This window comes from Sciurus vulgaris (assembly GCF_902686455.1).
Source record: "Sciurus vulgaris genome assembly, chromosome: 12".
Taxonomy (NCBI): Eukaryota; Metazoa; Chordata; class Mammalia; order Rodentia; family Sciuridae; genus Sciurus; species Sciurus vulgaris.
Window position 1 is genome coordinate 108,353,759 of NC_136473.1, and position 20,327 is coordinate 108,374,085.

The following is a 20,327-nucleotide window of genomic DNA, read 5'->3' on the forward strand; positions in this document are numbered from 1 at the left end:
TGTCTCCCGTCTCAACAGTAAGCTAAGTTATCGAAACGCATTTTCCCAAGGTAAGGCAATTTAGAAACAAAATTTGCTTAATTCTTCAAAAATCAATAACATGTAGAATATTTCAGTTTAAGAACATACTGCTCAAAATACGAACTTCTATATCAACTTGTATAGACATTTTCTCGGGCGGAAAAAAAGAGTATCACATCAAAGAAAATATTTACCTTCAATATAAAACAAAAAAAATCAGTACCCAGGCAGAAAGACTAATCCTAAAACAACTAATAACCAAAACAACTTTTTAAAAATTTCAGTAACGTCTTACCAACTCTTGTGCTATCAGTTTCCATACCAATTTCCAGAGATACTAGGTAAGTGAAAATAACACAACTCAGAAGGGAATCTAGCTACTCTTCAATTTAAAAAAATGATTATAGTTTTGACAAGGGAACAAAGCTTAACAAATATTTTGGTTTCTCTACTATCCAACTCAAGAATGGCTACACCCAACTCAGACTAAGGCTAAGCACCTTGGGCAGAGATGCCAGCTGAAGCATCTATCAGTAGCCTTTGCACCTTCCCCACCAAAACAATCTCCACCCATGACGACGATGGGGTGAGGCTGGTGGGGGGACAGGCCTGAGACACAGCCCATCTCCAAGGAGCTCGGCACTGACTGAGGAGCTCCAGATGTCCCACAGGGGAAAAGAAAGTTAACAGAGGCAGCCTGAAATAAGCGCCAATCTGCACTTAAATGACAGGAAAGGCAGGCAGACGGAAGAGGAGGCATCCAGCCTCCAGGGCCAAACAGGAAGTGGAGTCTGGAGAAGTACTGAACTGTGGGGAGGCAGACAGGCCTTTCAGAGAACCAGAGGATCCTGGGAACTTCCAGGAACCCTGGCAGCGTGACGTCCAGGCTCTGCTCCTGTCCATCCACTGATGGGGAACTCTCCTTGGGAAAAAACACCTGCTGGAAAGTGCTTCGTGTTGGTATGAGATCTGCTTTCTCCTCTTACATTGGCCCCGCTGTCGCCCTCTGCTACTAGTCTTCTCCCACGCAAAAGGCTGGGACCTATCTGCATGTAAGCACCAGAGTTCCTCTCCCGAGGACCTTCTCCCCACCTGCCTTTACTCAGGTCTCCTGGGAGCAGACAGAGATTCCCAGCTCCACCTATCTGCTGGGGACTGGAAAGGTCAGAGACCCCAGCGTGGACCTACCAGTTTCTGCTTTAATTCACTCAAGTACTGAAATGACCGAGCTTTTCCCGTTTTAGAACAGTAGTCCAAGACAGACAATTTGTCTTTCCTGCCAGCATGCGTGGACATGGATATTTGTCTTTGCTTCTCCCCTTCCTGGAAAGCGGCCTGCTAAGTCTTCTGCCTTCGTTCCTCTGATGGAGGTGTGCACACAAACCCCAGAGGATCAACAGGCTCCAGGAGAAGTACCTGCTATTCCACGGCTGCCTTCGTTGGAGCAAGAGAGAGCCTCATCTCATCACCTACTCCTCAATCCCTCGGCTGGCACCTCGGGACTGAAAGGGTTCAAAGGTAGTGGAGAACAAAACAGTCCTTACAATGGAGAGCAAGGAAGGGAGTTAGATCCTAGGAAGAAAACAGGAAATAGCAAGTAGAGCGAGCCAGGAGTAGCTGAGAAGCAGAACTTTGCGCTGCTCCATTCCTCTGTTCTGCAGGCAAGGCAGGCCTGAGGACCTGGGCTCTCATATGACCCCGCTCTCAGAGTTGAAGCTCCGGGACCTAGGGCTGGTCTTCCAGTGTCCTCAGCACAGATGTGGGCTTCTGTTACCACTAGATGGCGCCTGGTTGCTTTCTCTGTAGGAAACAAACGTCCTTCCTGAAGGTTGAGACATCAACGCAATCTTCATATTTAATTCAGTTCCTGGACTCCTGAACATGCTTCCGTGTTGGAACTGAGAGCTTCTAACTGTGCAGGACCATTTCAAACCTCTGGGTCTTTTCAAGGATAGGGTTCCCTAGATGAGATTCAGAGATGTCTGTATCCATTTGGTGTTCGACTGGCGTTTATTGAGATCCCACGGGATTGTCAAGGACTGTTTGAAAATTTGGGATGTAATCAAGGGGAAGAAAGAAGCCCCCTGCCTTACAAGGTTAAGCCTCAATGAAGCAGAACAGTGAGCAGCGTGTGCCCATCACCAGTGCGATGGAGGCAGTAAAAGGGGGGTCAGAGGCTGGGGGTGGTCCTACTAGTTTGCAGAGGAAGGCTTCTCTGATGTGCTGAAGTGACAGTTACGCGGAGCGAGCCGTGCTCCCTGTCATCGCAGCCGGCAGAGCACCCAAGCACGTGCACGCGGGCGCCCCTTGGGAGAGCCAGACCAGCAACCTGGCTGGGGAGGCGGCCAGGCCTGGGTGGAGGGCTGTGGGCCCAGTTAAGGAGTCCGACTTTTCCCCTAAGACGGCCGACTACCTGAAGGGTCTGGGGTAGAGGGCAAACTAGGCGCCTGAGTCTGAGATGAACGCTCCCGGCTGCTCCGTTGAGGACAGACAATGGAGAGGGAAGGTAGACTGACGTGGAAATCATCTGGGCGAGAGACGGTGGGACTTGGACCAGGGTGGCCACACTGAGGTACTGAGAAGTGGTTGAATTCATCGTGTGTTTACTTATTTATGGTGTCGGGGTTGGATCTCAGGGCATCACACATGCTAGGCGAGCCCTCTGCCCCTGAGCTATGTTCCCAGCTCCCAAATTCTAATGTATTTTGAAGGAAAAACACACAGGATTTGTGATGGATCCAAACCAGAGTGTGGGAGAGGGGCATCAAGGATAAATTTAAGGAGCCTCATGCCTCATTAAACAGAAGAATTCTGAAATAAAACTGGGACAGGGTAGGATGGGGGCTGGGAAGAGGGGTTCGGTTGGGGACCACAGGACTGCACGCTGCTGATTCCTCAGCTGGGCGTCATCTGAGAGCCGTCTGCTCACTCTGAAAACCTTCCAGAAGATGGCAGTCAAGTGCCTGCACAGTGGGCAGGAGAGAGGCTGTGGGCTTGACGCAGGGCCTTGGGTCCAGGGGGCCGTCCAAGCTGGAGAAGCAGTGAGATGCTCCAAAATTCCCACCAAGTGGGAGAGTAGGATGGGGAAGGCTCAGGCCAGAGGGCCCTGGACAGAGAAGCAAAGCCGAGACTGAGGAGGTTCAGAACCCAGGAGAGAGAGACAGGCCAGAGTCACCCCAATGGCCCAGCAGGTCTGAGGACGGATCAGAGTCCAGCACCTCAGGGACCTGCAGGAGCTGGTGAGAGCGGCCTGGGACAGGTGGCAAGGGAGTGAAAAGAGGGGAAGCAAGACTGGCCGCAGACCCGTCTTCTAAGGGTCCCCTCGTGGAGGAGGGGAGACGGGTGGAGGCAGCTAGAGACGAGAGCTTTGTAAACAAAAACGGAACTGCTGGTATGTTCGCCTGCTGAAGCTAAGGACTCAGCGGCGGAGCAGAGGCGAGGACCAGTGCTGAGGCACAGGAATCGGAGGCCGAAGAGGAGGACAGCCTGCCCGAGCACCCAGGGGAGTGGCAGGGAGCATGGCAGCGGGACGGGACCAACAGGCTGAGGGCGGCAGAGTGCGGGGGCCCACCAGGGACAGGGGGTTCTGCAAGTTTGTCTGAAAGCACGCAAAGCCTCCTGGAGACTCAGGAGGCTGAGGCAGGAGGAGCGAGTTCAGAGCAAGCCTGGGTAACCTGGCAACACCCTCTCAAAATATGAAAAATGTCTCAAAGGGGGCTGGGAACGCAGCTCAGTGGTAAAGCCTCCCTGGGTTCCACCCCCTGACACAGAACGGTCCTCAGTGAGTGACTGAAGAGTAGCCACAGCAGGGACATCGACTCCACTGCTGGCACTCAGACCTGCCCAGCACACCAGGCAAACTAGAGGGGAAGAGGCCGCAGGGTGCTTCTTCTTATGGGGCCAAAGCGCTTTGTGGGAAGGAACTGATGCTACAGGACAGAATATTCAGGAAGACCAGCTGACTTGCATGGTCAGAGAGGGGCTACCGACCATGTGTCCTGAACCACCCCGGAGCCTTACAGGTCTGGGGCCCCTCATGTCTAACAGCACATGATGATGGTCAGGCCAGGCATCCGACTTCTTGGGAAAACGGGGCACCCGTAATGCAATTCACCGCCACAGGAGTTAAGCGGACTGCTAATAAGCTGAGTCCCACTGGCCACAGGTAAGCCCTGTGGTCCTGCTACGGGCTGCCTGCACCCCTGCGGGCCGACATGGACAGACGGCATGGGAATTTTTATACGGCGGACCACGCTGCTGAGCAGCATCACCAGTGGGCTTGCATCACACGATCCTGAACAAGCCCCTATCAGCGAGGCTGGGTTCTGAGGACCACGGCTTTACCTCCCCGTGGTATGGTATGGGTGGGAGTCCTGGCAAGAGCCATCACCTGTCCACGCGTTTCTGACCACACCCACCTCTGGGACAGAGGCACTGCCTGGGTCTGGCCACAAAGGAAATTCCAACATCCAAGCCAAACTGCACAGAACAGGTTCTGTGGGCCACTCGATGGCTAGACTTCGGAAGGCCTGCTAAGTGCACCTCTTCTGAGACTTTCATACCGTGGGGAAACTAAGATGCCCGAAGGTGTGCAGAGCTCGTGTAAGGGTTGAAATAGTCTTTACAATTTCTAGTCACATGAGCTCTTGACATGTCCTTAGCGTTCCTTTCATTCCAAGTGCTGTCCCATGAAACGGTCTGCTTCTCAAAGCCAGGCTCCAGCCCAGGATCAATCTGGACAGACAGCACATTCAAGCTCCTGACCATGAGCTCCCCCTGGGACCGGGGTCACCTGTGTGTAAGAGCAAGCATGGAGCCCTGACATCGATCCATGGAACTCCACTTTGCGGCTGTACAACCTGTCTGGCTGACACTGGTACATGTTTTCATTTCACAAAATGAAACTCCTAGTTTAACTGTCTTTCCTGTTTTCTCATTGTTAAAAATAACCTACATTGGAGGCAAAGGTTAAGATACATTTTTATATTAAACCAAGATGGGGGAAAAGAATATTCAGATAACAGAACTTATAACCACTTTATTTGTATTTCCCTGTAAAACATTTTAGCACTGTCATTTCTACTGGTCATAAAAAACAAATTATGCTAGGTTAAGCAACTGACAAATTGTTTGGGGGAAGGATGAGATGGTTTATGCCTGGGCAACCTTCCAAACATTGGTAAAAAGCACAGCATGACAATAAGAATTTATTTCCAATATGCCCCTTCCATGGGGAAAAGATGTGTATGTTTCAACTAATCGAGGTCAAATAGAAAGCAAGAATTAGGGAATACTAGCCTATAACTGCTTGTCAGTTTTTATCCTAAGGTTTGTGGTCCTCAATATTTTAGCTGAAGTCTTGCTCTAAAATGTCTCGAAAGTGGTATTTTGTGAGCACAGGGCTCCAGCGAAAATAGGCACAAGGATCACAGAAGCGAGGAACAGTTTTCAGTGCAACCAGCCGAATCCGCTGAGTGCAAAGAGCATCTTCCTATGGCTATATTTAAAAACATATTTCCTCAAAGCCAGAGGGCTTCATTTTATACTTCTGTGTTTCTCCCATGCCTATGATATTTAGGATACAGAATATCTGTAGATTTCTTTCTTCCTTAAAGCAGTCTACTTTGCACATACCATTGAGTAATGCCAGTTTAAAAAGCATTGCTTCCGTCCAGTCTTGAAGTAATTCCAAATTGAAGGCAAGATCCTAGAGTGGTAGTTTAGTTAGATATAAATTAAATAGGACCCAGAAATAAAGTAGGACTCAATTTTATTGTTAAGGTAATCAGGGAAAGTCTAGCAAATGGGGGAAAAAATAATCTCAAGAAGCAAACAATCTCCGTGGTGGGTGAAAGGCAGAGGTCTCAACAGACTGCAGACAATGGGGTAGGGGGAGTAACAGGGGCCCAACTTTCATGGCAGAAAAAACCTGGGGACCAAGCTGGTATCAGGGAGCAGACACAGAGACTGGGGTTTGGGGTCCAGCTTCAGGACTTTCAGAGGCAGAGGAGGAAATGGAAATAGAACCCCAGGCCCAAACGAGCCAGATGGTACCAGGCAGAAGACCAAGATGTGAACTCAGTCATGACATGGAAGGCAAAGCTTTTCTCCCAAGATAGGAAGCCAGCTGCAGGGTACTCAGGATCAAGAGAGATCAGCATCAAGTGCCTTGACAAGTATGCTTTAAAGGGACCACTACAGCTCTCTGCCTGAGGGCTGGCTGTCCTGGAGCCTGGGTGGGGCCGAGACAAACAATCAGATAATGGGCAGTTTATACCCACTCTCTATGAGTTGAGCTCTGTGTTTTTCCAAAGAAGTTTAAAGCAGACAACAAAAATCAACTCTATTTCAGACTCACAGTATCCATGTAAAACACAAAAGACAAACTATGTTCCAAATACAGAAACCAAATAAGCACACCAAGCAATTGGCCCAAAATCACAAAGTAGATAGTTGTTCTAAGCCACAACGGCATCCGGCAAGATTTTCCTCCTCTAACTTAAAACATTCTCCACTGACTTTCATTTTCCCACGTTCCTGGCTTTCCTCCTCCTTCCCTGATGGCTCCTTCTCCTCATCCTTCACCCACATACCTTCTCTTCCGTGCTGCCAAGTACGGGGATCCCAGGCCTCCCCCAGAACTTCTATTCTTTGTCATCTCTATCCTCTCTCTAGGTGACCTCATGACCTTCAAATTTTTTAAATATCCCCAAATCCACGTTTCAGGCCCTCATCCTCCTCTGAACTCTAGGCGTGTCTACATCTAATTCTAATGCTTGACGCTTCCACTTGAATGTCTAACGTAAACGTATTTCTCAAAATTGGCCAGGCCAGGTATCTCTGAAATGTTCAAGTGGACTTTTGAGCCACCAGAAGGATGGATCTGGAGGTTAGCCCAGGATAGCAATGCTTTGCTTCCTCAGAGAAGATACACAGAGGAACCGAAGAGAAGGAAAACCAGGAATACTTGGCAGCATGGAAGAGAAACCAAAGGAAAGGAGTAAATTTCAAGGCAAGAAGCAGCTGTGGAAGGGCTGCTAAAAGGACAAGCAAAGTAGAGCTTAGCACTGGAGTTGACAGAAACTGAGCGTGTTAGTTTCCTGTGTCCTTGAAGACGTTCCAGGCACATTTGCAACATTTACTATTTTAATTAGTTTTGCCACAGATTACTTTTTATTTGTAGATGGACACAATTCCTTTATTTTATTTATTTTTACATGGTGCTGAAGGTCGAACCTAGGGCCTCACATGTGCTAAGCAAGCGCTGTACCACTGAGCCACAACACCAGCCCCATAGATTGCTTCTTTTGCCTAAAAATTGTTTTACGTGCTTATTTTATGCAACTTTACCCCTCGTCTCTCATCCTTTGCTTTTTGGGGTTATATACCTGTCACTTCTTGCCATGGGTTATAGTTCAGTTTTTTAAGTGTTATTCCCAATCTAACATAGAGTTTTTTATTTTACTCTAGGTTGAGAAATCCAGTAACCCTGTATTTGGTCTGAGTCTGAAATAAGAACTGGGAAGTCCAGAGTAAGGACAAGGTCCTGAAACTCACGGACGTTAGGTCCCAGACTCTGCAATACCACCTTTAGCTCCGAATGGCTCTTCTTGTTCTTCCTCTTGATAGTCGGCTAAGCTTGGAAATGGAACATACCAAAAAGAGGCTCTGAACACGTTATTACAGTGCTATTTAAGAATAATCCAATGTATGAATTCAGGAGCAAGTGAGTCAATGTCATTCCTTGTCTGAATAACACAAAAATTAAAATGATCTGCCAAGCAAAAATATATAGAGTAATGAAAAGTGAAGTAAGACTTTGCCATGAAAATTCAATTGGACTTCAATACAGAAAATACCATAGAAAATCTAAGATGAAAATATTATTTCCCCACCAAATCTTAGGTGTGAATGAAGTTCAAAAATGAGATTTAAATAGTAATCATATCAGAACTATATTATATAAATATGTAACCAAAACCTATTTTCAAGGAAAACAGCTATAGTATGCTGGATACAGTATTGGTGGGTATATTAGAATATCTCAACTGCTTGAAAAACTAAATAAATAAAACCATGAGTATGCACTTCAGTGCACAAATTGCCACCATTATTTCATCTAAATATCTAGAGATCTTCAGCACAGTTGATTAGCTCCTCAGATGTCTTCATGATAACTTCCTGGAAGTCGTTATGAGCTGGAAATAAAGTCAACTTCATTTCTGCAACTTGTGAAAGGTATGGAGGAAGCTCATTTTTGTAAATGTCTCCCCTTTCCCAGGACCATTTGTTGGAAAGTCCAGTATTTTCTCCCTGATCACCTTTGCACCCTTGGTTGAATGTCTGTTGTCTAGAATTCCATGGATCTACTTATGTTTATGCCAATGTCTTTGATTACTATAGTTTTATTAGTCGTGAAATCAGGTAGTGTTCATTTTCCAACTTTGATGTTAATTATCAAAGTTGTTTTGGCTATTCTGGGTCCTTTGCATTTCCATGTGAATTTTAGAATCATCTTGTCAATTTCTACAAAACAACTGTATTTTTGAATCTTTGTCAACAGCATTCTCTGTAATATCATTTGGAAAAAGTTCCTCTGCCCCAAGGTTACACACACAGCACGTTTAGACAAAAGTGTAAGAATTTCTTCATGAATGCTCGCTCTGATAAGCGCATCAGACTTTAACAAAAAGTAAAGATCCTTATAACTCCTCCAAACTCCGTCCCAAAGAGCAATCATGGCAGTGTCGCCGAGGCTTCCAAAAACGATCATCATTCATCGTGGCCAAGCACCATCCAGCCGTTCAGTATGGCACAACTTGGTAAAGAGAGAACATACTTTTAAAATAAAAAGTGGAAACACAGATTTTATCTTGTGAATGGCATAGAAATTCTTAAGCATGATAGTCACAAGTGATCGTGGACAACTAAAATGCTAAGCAACTTCCTCAGACAAAATGCATTTGCTTCTGACTCAGACAAGAGACTCAGCCTATTTCTGAAAATGTTTTAAAAAGGGGAAAAAAAAAAAAACCACTAAATATTGTCCCAATTAGTGGAGATAAATAAAATATGTTAAGTTCTCCCTTCGTCCTTTTTTCTAAGCGAATCTTGTAAGAATATCTCACACTTAGAAAAATCTATAGTGAGGCATCTAAAAAAAGAAAACACTTGTGATCTGAAATGCAGTATTGTGTTTTTTTTTTTTTTAATCTCAATCTGCATGGAAATTAGTCCATAGCTTCAATAGTCACCAATTTTCTTAGCAGAAGCCTAATTAATAGAAAACTCTCACAAGGACACTCACCTCCTTTAAAAGGGACCCAAAAGTAGAAAGTAATCCATTTTGTAAAATAGAAAAAATCATGGGAGTTGGAAAAAGGGCAAAGTGAAAAATATATGAGGAAAAAAGTCACCTTGTTTGAAATCGAGTGTCTCCTGCGTCACAAGGCAAAATGCCCTGGCTGACAAGGAGGCTCCAGGGTGTCATCTGCTGGGCCGCGTGCCAACACCTGGGCTGAAGACACTCTCCTACTTCACGACCCCTCTCAGCAGCCCAGCGAGGCTGGCAAGGGCCCTTCCCCACCTTCCACCACCCTCACGCCACACATGGGTCCCGGGAAGTCCCCCTTCAAGGAGGGCCTTCCCCTGCTGACGCTGGCACAGTCGGCGCGCCCTGTCCCCCATCCTGACTCGGGAGTGCCCGCTCGGGGCTCCGCAGTCAGGCCGGTGTCGGAAGGCCTCCCTTCCTCCTCACAGGACTTGGGAAGTCACTCCACTCCCTGCCCACAGTCCCTCCTCTGCAGAATGAGGGGTCTCTCCAGGGCTGTGTGAGCACCAGACGGCGGCCACGTCTGCCTCCCGACCAGTTATCCCAGAGACTAGTCAAGCAGGCTCATTAGTTACCCCAGCACTAGTCAAGTGAGTTCACCAGTTACCACAGCAACTAGTCAAGCAGGCTCATCAGTTATCCCAGCGACTAGTCAAGTGGGCTGGAGAAATTTGTATCACACCCAACAATAAATGATTGCAGACACTTAACGCAGTGAACCCTTTCCTTTAAAAAAAGAAATTTTAAATGAACATGGAACCATCTCGGTAGCGAGGGCCTCACTTAGTCACTTGTGCCTGAAGTGGCGCAAGGAAGGGCGGCCCCCAAGGTTCCAATCCAGACAGGCCGACTCCACCCCACGCTTCCCCCCCTTCAAGCTCTGCCCTCCACGAGCTCTGAATCCCCAGCTCCTCGCAACCTCTCCGCTGTTCTCCCTTCTACCCGCCAGTCCTCCTCCAAACAGGGACGTTTCCCAGGGTGCGGATGGCGGCTGCTTCCCTCTGCACCATGGCGCATGCTCCTAGGTCATGGGCCACTGAGACCAGGCCGTGGAACTTCCCCCCAAGGAAATATACAAACTTAGAGTTTTACAAACAATTTCAGGGTGTTCACAGATGATTCCACCTCACCAGCTTCCCTGCAGGAATATATCATTATCACGATTGTAATCCGTACCTATCAAACATAACCTAACGCGCGGGCCCACTCACATATCATTTCCACCGAAGGATCTGATCGCCCACTGTCAGTAACGCTTTTCTGCTCTATTTTTTAGGGCCTCGTAAATGTACTACTTCTGTGATTAGGCAGAAACAAGCCTAAGTCTCTAACAAAGCCAATGCTCCCATTTTATAGATAAGGAAATCAAAGCCCAGAAGGCCGATCAAAAATATTCATATAACACGTGTGACACATTCCACAGCAGCCATGTGCACAGGTCCTGTGGCTGATGTGGTAACGAACGTGTTCACAGGTCGGACTGACTTTCCCACATCAACTCAGCACTCCTGAGGGGTCTGGGAAGGGCCAAAGGAGTAGGAGGGTGAATGATTCCAATCTAAAGCTGGACTGCCTCTTCCGGTTGAGATGCTGAGGTCGCGAATGCTCCTCCAGTGTTCCACAACTGCCTTTGTTTCTCTTGCCACGTGAAACAAGGTCATTTTCTGAGACCTTCCTTTAAGAGGCCTTTTTCAGATCTTTTCATGAGCCCCCTCTCCCCTTCAGGTCTAATCAGTTGTAGAGACTAGCTCAGGATAAGGCTCTTGTACGCCATGTCTCCTGGACCTCGTTTTAGTAAAAAGCTCAACGCCACACATGTACTGTCAGTTTTCCCGAACCTGTCCTGGCTTCTGCAATAAGATTATCTATTTCCTTGGTGAGTAAGCCTTCAATCACGCACCGTGCTTCTTAGGGTACTGAATTCAGACACTCTCCATTCCGTAATACAAAGCATCGTTTCAGAAGAGTCAAGTGTTCTGGCCAAATGCAAAAGCACCAAAAAGAAATAGTAAAAGGGAATCGGGTACTAACCAACCAGGCAAACAGCAATATCCAACCTAAAAACTGTGTTTGGGGGATGAATGACTGAGAGCACAAAACATTTACAGAGGAATGCAAGAGGATGCACCCTCTGGGGCTGAATGTTATGAGATAATGCATCTACATAATTAGCACGTGTTCTCATAGGAAGAACATAAAAATGTAGACTGTTGTTTATGAACGATCAACATAAAAGTAATGGCTGGAATTTGACAAGAACTTCATTTTGTTTTTAAAACCTGTTTTGAAAAAGATTTCCACAAAAAACAAAACGAATTCTGATAAGAGCTACTTGATTCTTCTCTATCAGCATTAAAGAGCTAATTAGGGGTTGTGGGTAGAGCTCAGTGGTGCAGTGCTTGCCATCATGCAGGAGGCCCTGGGTTCAAAAACCTTAAGGAAGCAAGAAGGAAGGAAGGAGAAGCTAATTGATGGAGCCAAACAAAGGCCAGTGGAAAGTCAGAAAGAACGACAGTTACACACACGACATCATCTGTGCAATACAGCCCTGTGGCCCCAACGTGGAACATGACTATACCTCCCGATTTTAAAATACAGTACCTACGTAAGATAAAACTGTATGTATATGAAAATGTATACCCAACCCAAAGATCATTTTGAGGGTAATTTATATTTTACCAAAACATCTTTTCATTTATCATATTTCAAATCAAACTGGAATCCAAAACATTTTATACACATATTCTTTTTTCTGTGACATATTTTGTGGCATAGGTCAGAATATAAATTAACACATATTAATTCCTTTCACTGCTCACCAAAACCTTGGAAAATAACTATTATTGTCCTAGTTAATGTATAACTTCTCTGTGCCCCAGTTTCTATGTAAAATGGGAATCCTTAATAATTTCTCAAATAGCTAATAAAGTCAAGGTTTCCTAAAAGTATTATCTTTAAATTTTTGATTATTTATATAGTCTTACCTTTATTGCGCTAATAATTTTGAGCTTGTCATTGGATTACTTAAAAAATTATTTCAAGGAAAGATTTCTTCTGTGCTTTACAATTGTTCATCAATAAAGCGAGTCTAGGAGGAGGCAGAAGAAATGATCTATGCTAAGGGCTTATTTTTATCTGTTTCCACACAAACCCGTGACTTTGTCCAAATGCAAGTTCCAAAGTCAGCTGACTTCTACAATTACTGACTCTTCACCTTTAGAGTAAATTTAAAATGACTTGAAATCTTTTATACACCAGGCTTTTATTCACAGACACGTTACCTCATGCTAAGACCCACAGAAACCGTGAGGGGTGGGTGTTGTTTATTATCCTGGGTCAACAGTAGCTTTTCTATGCCTGTTGCTCTGGGTCAAACAAGACGAACAGCAGCAAGGCTAAGGTCACCTCCCTCAGGACCGCTGTCACCTACACAGAGACGAGTCTGCCTGGAGTTAACCACGATGGCAGCAACAGAGACTACCAGGCTTTTCCAGAAGCAAAGCAGCACGTTCGCTCCATCGAGGGCAGACTTGGAGACACTCCAGCAGCGCCGGCTGCCACCAGCGAGGCTCACAGGCAGACAACACAGCAGCCCGGCTGCATGTGGTCTTTGAAATCGACCTCAATGTCGTGACCTTTTATTTGTTCCAACGGGGGAAAAAAAATCAAAAACTATAAACTTACTCCCATTTTTAACTCAGTACAGCTCAGGAAACAAACATGATATAAGAACAGACTTCCTTCCACCCTGCTAAAAAAAAATCCCTAGAGACCGACATGTGCAGCGTTGGGACCAAAAAGGCAAGCTCTGGGCTTCTGCGGTCACGAAATGACCCTTCCACAGCAGAGGAAGCCTCTGTGAGCTCTGCCCACGGGTTCATCCTTCACTGGACCACTGCACTCCATCTTCAAACCACTTCAGGGAGAGGGACAGTCAAGGAGAAGACGTGATTTCTCCACAAAGCCACAAGGCCAGGAGGTGGCAACGTGGGAACTCAGGACTGCCCCGGGCCAAGCTGCCTCCTCAGGGAACCCACGTACAGACGTAGCAAGGAAACGCCTCAGGACCCCTACTGTGCACATCCTGGCCCCCTCACACTGCACATAGCGATGAAAGGCTCAGCACCACAGTGTTTCTGGCTGTTCTTCAAAGTCACACCCTCCTGCCCTCCAGCTCTGCCTCTCCAGCTGACCTGGAGAACATGGCTGGTCACGGGACCCATCTTCTCACCAGCACCTTCGTCCCTCCTCCCTGGCACCATTATCCCTCCACCTCGTCCTCCTAGCAAAGCCCCAATGGTAGAAGTCACTTTTCTTTTCTATGATACTCATGAGTCTCAGTGCTACCTAGAGATACCTCCCATCAGTGGAGCCGACTTTCAGTACGAATTAACAGTTTCCATTCCAAACTCAGCTGGGTCCTGGGCACCAAATGTCAATTACAGGTGGTGTCTGGTCAGCTTCCTGACCCTCAGTAACTATTCCAAACCTTTATTCTTACTTCTTACTCAACTTTCTGTCTATGCTCATCCTTGGTAGAACTTACCTTTTAAAAGAAAATTAATGTCATATAAGAAGCTCTTTCTTAACTTTCTATTCTCTTACCTGCTAACTTGACTGTTGTCTCACCCCACCTTGTCTTCTCTCTTCCCACCAGAGTAAAAGCCAAGTAACTCTGGCTGGGCTTTCGAGCTCCTGTGCTCTTGGGGCCTCCAGAATCCTGCTCCACCAAACTTTCTCCTTTAGCTCATCCTTTCCCATTCTCCCAACTCCTTCCCTTATCCTGGAAATGTACTGTCTCTGGACTTAGTTACTGGAATGTCCTACAAAAAGTGGAGCTCTCTCTTTACCTGACCACACGCTAGCTGTCATTTGTCACGTTCTGTTTCCTGGGTCTCCCATAACAAATATTTCAGTCTGGGTGGCTTCAAACAACACATTCCATTCTCTCACAGCTCTGCAGTCTAGAAGTCCCAGGTCAAGGTGCTAGCTGGACCTCCCTCTCTCTGAAGGCTTTCGGGAACAATCTGCACCACACTGTCCCCTTGCGTCCGGCTGGTCGCCAGCAGTTCCTGGTGTCCTGTGGCTTATGGCACATCACTCCAGTCTCTGCATCTGCAGTCACATGGCACTCTCCCTGTGTTGTGCCCCATCTGCGGTCATGGGGCACTCTCCCTGTGTCTGTGTCCCATCTGCAGTCACATGGCACTCTCCCTGTGTCTGTGTCCCATCTGCAGTCATGTGGCACTCTCCCTGTGTCTGTGTCCCATCTGCAGTCACGTGGCACTCTCCCTGTGTTGTGTCTCATCTGCGGCTACGTGGCACTCTCCCTGTGTTGTGTCCCATCTGCAGTCACGTGGCACTCTCCCTGTGTCTGTGTCCCATCTGCAGTCATGTGGCACTCTCCCTGTGTCTGTGTCCCATCTGTAGTCATGTGGCACTCTCCCTGTGTCTGTGTCCCATCTGCAGTCATGTGGCACTCTCCCTGTGTCTGTGTCCCATCTGCAGTCACGTGGCACTCTCCCTGTGTTGTGTCTCATCTGCGGCTACGTGGCACTCTCCCTGTGTTGTGTCCCATCTGCAGTCATGTGGCACTCTCCCTGTGTCTGTGTCCCATCTGCAGTCATGTGGCACTCTCCCTGTGTCTGTGTCCCATCTGCAGTCACGTGGCACTCTCCCTGTGTTGTGTCTCATCTGCGGCTACGTGGCACTCTCCCTGTGTTGTGTCCCATCTGCAGTCACGTGGCACTCTCCCTGTGTCTGTGTCCCATCTGCAGTCACGTGGCACTCTCCCTGTGTTGTGTCTCATCTGCGGCTACGTGGCACTCTCCCTGTGTTGTGTCCCATCTGCAGTCACGTGGCACTCTCCCTGTGTCTGTGTCCCATCTGCAGTCATGTGGCACTCTCCCTGTGTCTGTGTCCCATCTGCAGTCACGTGGCACTCTCCCTGTGTCTGTATCACGTGGCACTCTCCCTGTGTTGTGTTGCATCTGCGGTCACGTGGCACTCTCCCTGTGTTGTGTCACATCTGCGGTCACGTGGCACTCTCCCTGTGTAGGGTCCCATCTGCGGTCACGTGGCACTCTCCCTGTGTCTGTGTCCCATCTGTAGTCACATGGCACTCTCCCTGTGTCTGTATCACGTGGCACTCTCCCTGTGTTGTGCCCCATCTGCGGTCACGTGGCACTCTCCCTGTGTTGTGTCCCATCTGCAGTCACGTGGCACTCTCCCTGTGTCTGTATCTCATGGCACTCTCCCTGTGTTGTGTCCCATCTGTGGTCATGTGGCACTCTCCCTGTGTCTGTATCACGTGGCACTCTCCCTGTGTTGTGTCCCATCTGCGGTCATGTGACACTCTCCCTATATCTGTATCACGTGGCACTCTCCCTGTGTTGTGTCCCATCTGTGGTCACGTGGCACTCTCCCTGTGGCTGTATCACATGGCACTCTCCCTGTGTTGTGTCCCATCTGTGGTCACGTGGCACTCTCCCTGTGGCTGTATCACATGGCACTCTCCCTGTGTCTGTATCGCGTGGCACTCTCCCTGTGTTGTGTCCCATCTGTGGTCACGTGGCACTCTCCCTGTGGCTGTATCACATGGCACTCTCCCTGTGTCTGTATCGCGTGGCACTCTCCCTGTGTTGTGTCCCATCTGTGGTCATGTGGCACTCTCCCTGTGTCTGTATCTCATGGCACTCTCCCTGTGTTGTGTCCCATCTGCGGTCATGTGACACTCTCCCTATATCTGTATCACGTGGCACTCTCCCTGTGTTGTGTCCCATCTGTGGTCATGTGGCACTCTCCCTGTGTCTGTATCTCATGGCACTCTCCCTGTGTTGTGTCCCATCTGTGGTCATGTGGCACTCTCCCTGTGTCTGTATCACGTGGCACTCTCCCTGTGTTGTGTCCCATCTGTGGTCATGTGGCACTCTCCCTGTGTCTGTATCTCATGGCACTCTCCCTGTGTTGTGTCCCATCTGTGGTCATGTGGCACTCTCCCTGTGTCTGTATCGCGTGGCACTCTCCCTGTGTTGTGTCCCATCTGCGGTCATGTGACACTCTCCCTATATCTGTATCACGTGGCACTCTCCCTGTGTTGTGTCCCATCTGTGATCATGTGGCACTCTCCCTGTGTCTGTATCACGTGGCACTCTCCCTGTGTTGTGTCCCATCTGTGGTCATGTGGCACTCTCCCTGTGTCTGTATCTCATGGCACTCTCCCTGTGTTGTGTCCCATCTGTGGTCATGTGGCACTCTCCCTGTGTCTGTATCTCATGGCACTCTCCCTGTGTTGTGTCTCATCTGTGGCCACGTGGCACTCTCCCTGTATCTGTATCACATGGCACTCTCCCTGTGTTGTGTCACATCTGCGATCACGTGGCACTCTCCCTGTGTTGTGTCCCATCTGCAGTCACATGGCACTCTCCCTGTGTTGTGTCCCATCTGCGATCACGTGGCACTCTCCGTGTTGTGTCCCATCTGCGGTCACGTGGCACTCTCCCTGTGTTGTGTCCCATCTGCGGTCACGTGGCACTCTCCCTATGCTGTGTCCCATCTGCGGTCACGTGGCACTCTCCCTATGCTGTGTCCCATCTGCGGTCACGTGGCACTCTCCCTATGCTGTGTCCCATCTGCGGTCACGTGGCACTCTCCCTATGCTGTGTCCCATCTGCGGTCACGTGGAACTTTCCCTATGTTGTGTCACATCTGCAGTCACGTGGCACTCTCCCTGTGTAGGGTCCCATCTGCGGTCACGTGGCACTCTCCCTGTGTCTGTGTCCCATCTGTAGTCACATGGCACTCTCCCTGTGTCTGTATCACGTGGCACTCTCCCTGTGTTGTGCCCCATCTGCGGTCACGTGGCACTCTCCCTGTGTTGTGTCCCATCTGCAGTCACGTGGCACTCTCCCTGTGTCTGTATCACGTGGCACTCTCCCTGTGTCTGTGTCCCATCTGCAGTCACAGGGCACTCTCCCTGTGTCTGTGTCCCATCTGCGGTCACGTGGCACTCGCCCTGTATCTGTATCACATGGCACTCTCCCTGTGTTGTGTCTCATCTGCGGCCACGTGGCACTCGCCCTGTGTCTGTATCACATGGCACTCTCCCTGTGTTGTGTCCCATCTGTGGTCACGTGGCACTCTCCCTGTGGCTGTATCACATGGCACTCTCCCTGTGTTGTGTCTCATCTGCGGCCACGTGGCACTCGCCCTGTGTCTGTATCACATGGCACTCTCCCTGTGTCTGTATCGCGTGGCACTCTCCCTGTGTTGTGTCCCATCTGTGGTCACGTGGCACTCTCCCTGTGGCTGTATCACATGGTACTCTCCCTGTGTCTGTATCGCGTGGCACTCTCCCTGTGTTGTGTCCCATCTGTGGTCACGTGGCACTCTCCCTGTGGCTGTATCACATGGTACTCTCCCTGTGTCTGTATCACGTGGCACTCTCCCTGTGTTGTGTCCCATCTGTGGTCATGTGGCACTCTCCCTGTGTCTGTATCTCATGGCACTCTCCCTGTGTTGTGTCCCATCTGCGGTCATGTGACACTCTCCCTATATCTGTATCACGTGGCACTCTCCCTGTGTTGTGTCCCATCTGTGGTCATGTGGCACTCTCCCTGTGTCTGTATCTCATGGCACTCTCCCTGTGTTGTGTCCCATCTGTGGTCATGTGGCACTCTCCCTGTGTCTGTATCTCATGGCACTCTCCCTGTGTCTGTATCACGTGGCACTCTCCCTGTGTTGTGTCCCATCTGTGGTCATGTGGCACTCTCCCTGTGTCTGTATCTCATGGCACTCTCCCTGTGTTGTGTCCCATCTGTGGTCATGTGGCACTCTCCCTGTGTCTGTATCTCATGGCACTCTCCCTGTGTCTGTATCACGTGGCACTCTCCCTGTGTTGTGTCCCATCTGTGGTCATGTGGCACTCTCCCTGTGTCTGTATCTCATGGCACTCTCCCTGTGTTGTGTCCCATCTGTGGTCATGTGGCACTCTCCCTGTGTTTGTATCTCATGGCACTCTCCCTGTGTTGTGTCCCATCTGCGGTCATGTGACACTCTCCCTATATCTGTATCACGTGGCACTCTCCCTGTGTTGTGTCCCATCTGTGGTCATGTGGCACTCTCCCTGTGGCTGTATCACATGGCACTCTCCCTGTGTCTGTATCTCATGGCACTCTCCCTGTGTTGTGTCCCATCTGCAGTCACGTGGCACTCTCCCTGTGTCTGTGTCCCATCTGCAGTCACGTGGCACTCTCCCTGTGTTGTGTCTCATCTGCGGCTACGTGGCACTCTCCCTGTGTTGTGTCCCATCTGCAGTCACGTGGCACTCTCCCTGTGTCTGTGTCCCATCTGCAGTCATGTGGCACTCTCCCTGTGTCTGTGTCCCATCTGCAGTCACGTGGCACTCTCCCTGTGTCTGTATCACGTGGCACTCTCCCTGTGTTGTGTTGCATCTGCGGTCACGTGGCACTCTCCCTGTGTTGTGTCACATCTGCGGTCACGTGGCACTCTCCCTGTGTAGGGTCCCATCTGCGGTCACGTGGCACTCTCCCTGTGTCTGTGTCCCATCTGTAGTCACATGGCACTCTCCCTGTGTCTGTATCACGTGGCACTCTCCCTGTGTTGTGCCCCATCTGCGGTCACGTGGCACTCTCCCTGTGTTGTGTCCCATCTGCAGTCACGTGGCACTCTCCCTGTGTCTGTATCTCATGGCACTCTCCCTGTGTTGTGTCCCATCTGTGGTCATGTGGCACTCTCCCTGTGTCTGTATCACGTGGCACTCTCCCTGTGTTGTGTCCCATCTGCGGTCATGTGACACTCTCCCTATATCTGTATCACGTGGCACTCTCCCTGTGTTGTGTCCCATCTGTGGTCACGTGGCACTCTCCCTGTGGCTGTATCACATGGCACTCTCCCTGTGTTGTGTCCCATCTGTGGTCACGTGGCACTCTCCCTGTGGCTGTATCACATGGCACTCTCCCTGTGTCTGTATCGCGTGGCACTCTCCCTGTGTTGTGTCCCATCTGTGGTCACGTGGCACTCTCCCTGTGGCTGTATCACATGGCACTCTCCCTGTGTCTGTATCGCGTGGCACTCTCCCTGTGTTGTGTCCCATCTGTGGTCATGTGGCACTCTCCCTGTGTCTGTATCTCATGGCACTCTCCCTGTGTTGTGTCCCATCTGCGGTCATGTGACACTCTCCCTATATCTGTATCACGTGGCACTCTCCCTGTGTTGTGTCCCATCTGTGGTCATGTGGCACTCTCCCTGTGTCTGTATCTCATGGCACTCTCCCTGTGTTGTGTCCCATCTGTGGTCATGTGGCACTCTCCCTGTGTCTGTATCACGTGGCACTCTCCCTGTGTTGTGTCCCATCTGTGGTCATGTGGCACTCTCCCTGTGTCTGTATCTCATGGCACTCTCCCTGTGTTGTGTCCCATCTGTGGTCATGTGGCACTCTCCCTGTGTCTGTATCGCGTGGCACTCTCCCTGTGTTGTGTCCCATCTGCGGTCATGTGACACTCTCCCTATATCTGTATCACGTGGCACTCTCCCTGTGTTGTGTCCCATCTGTGATCATGTGGCACTCTCCCTGTGTCTGTATCACGTGGCACTCTCCCTGTGTTGTGTCCCATCTGTGGTCATGTGGCACTCTCCCTGTGTCTGTATCTCATGGCACTCTCCCTGTGTTGTGTCCCATCTGTGGTCATGTGGCACTCTCCCTGTGTCTGTATCTCATGGCACTCTCCCTGTGTTGTGTCTCATCTGTGGCCACGTGGCACTCTCCCTGTATCTGTATCACATGGCACTCTCCCTGTGTTGTGTCACATCTGCGATCACGTGGCACTCTCCCTGTGTTGTGTCCCATCTGCAGTCACATGGCACTCTCCCTGTGTTGTGTCCCATCTGCGATCACGTGGCACTCTCCGTGTTGTGTCCCATCTGCGGTCACGTGGCACTCTCCCTGTGTTGTGTC

General features: G+C 49.3%; 1 protein-coding gene across 1 annotated transcript in view; it reads right to left on the bottom strand.

Moving 5' to 3' along the window:
* The window catches only part of DNM3 (dynamin 3), a 449,604-nt gene that overhangs the window by 330,228 nt on the left and 99,049 nt on the right, over positions 1-20,327 (bottom strand).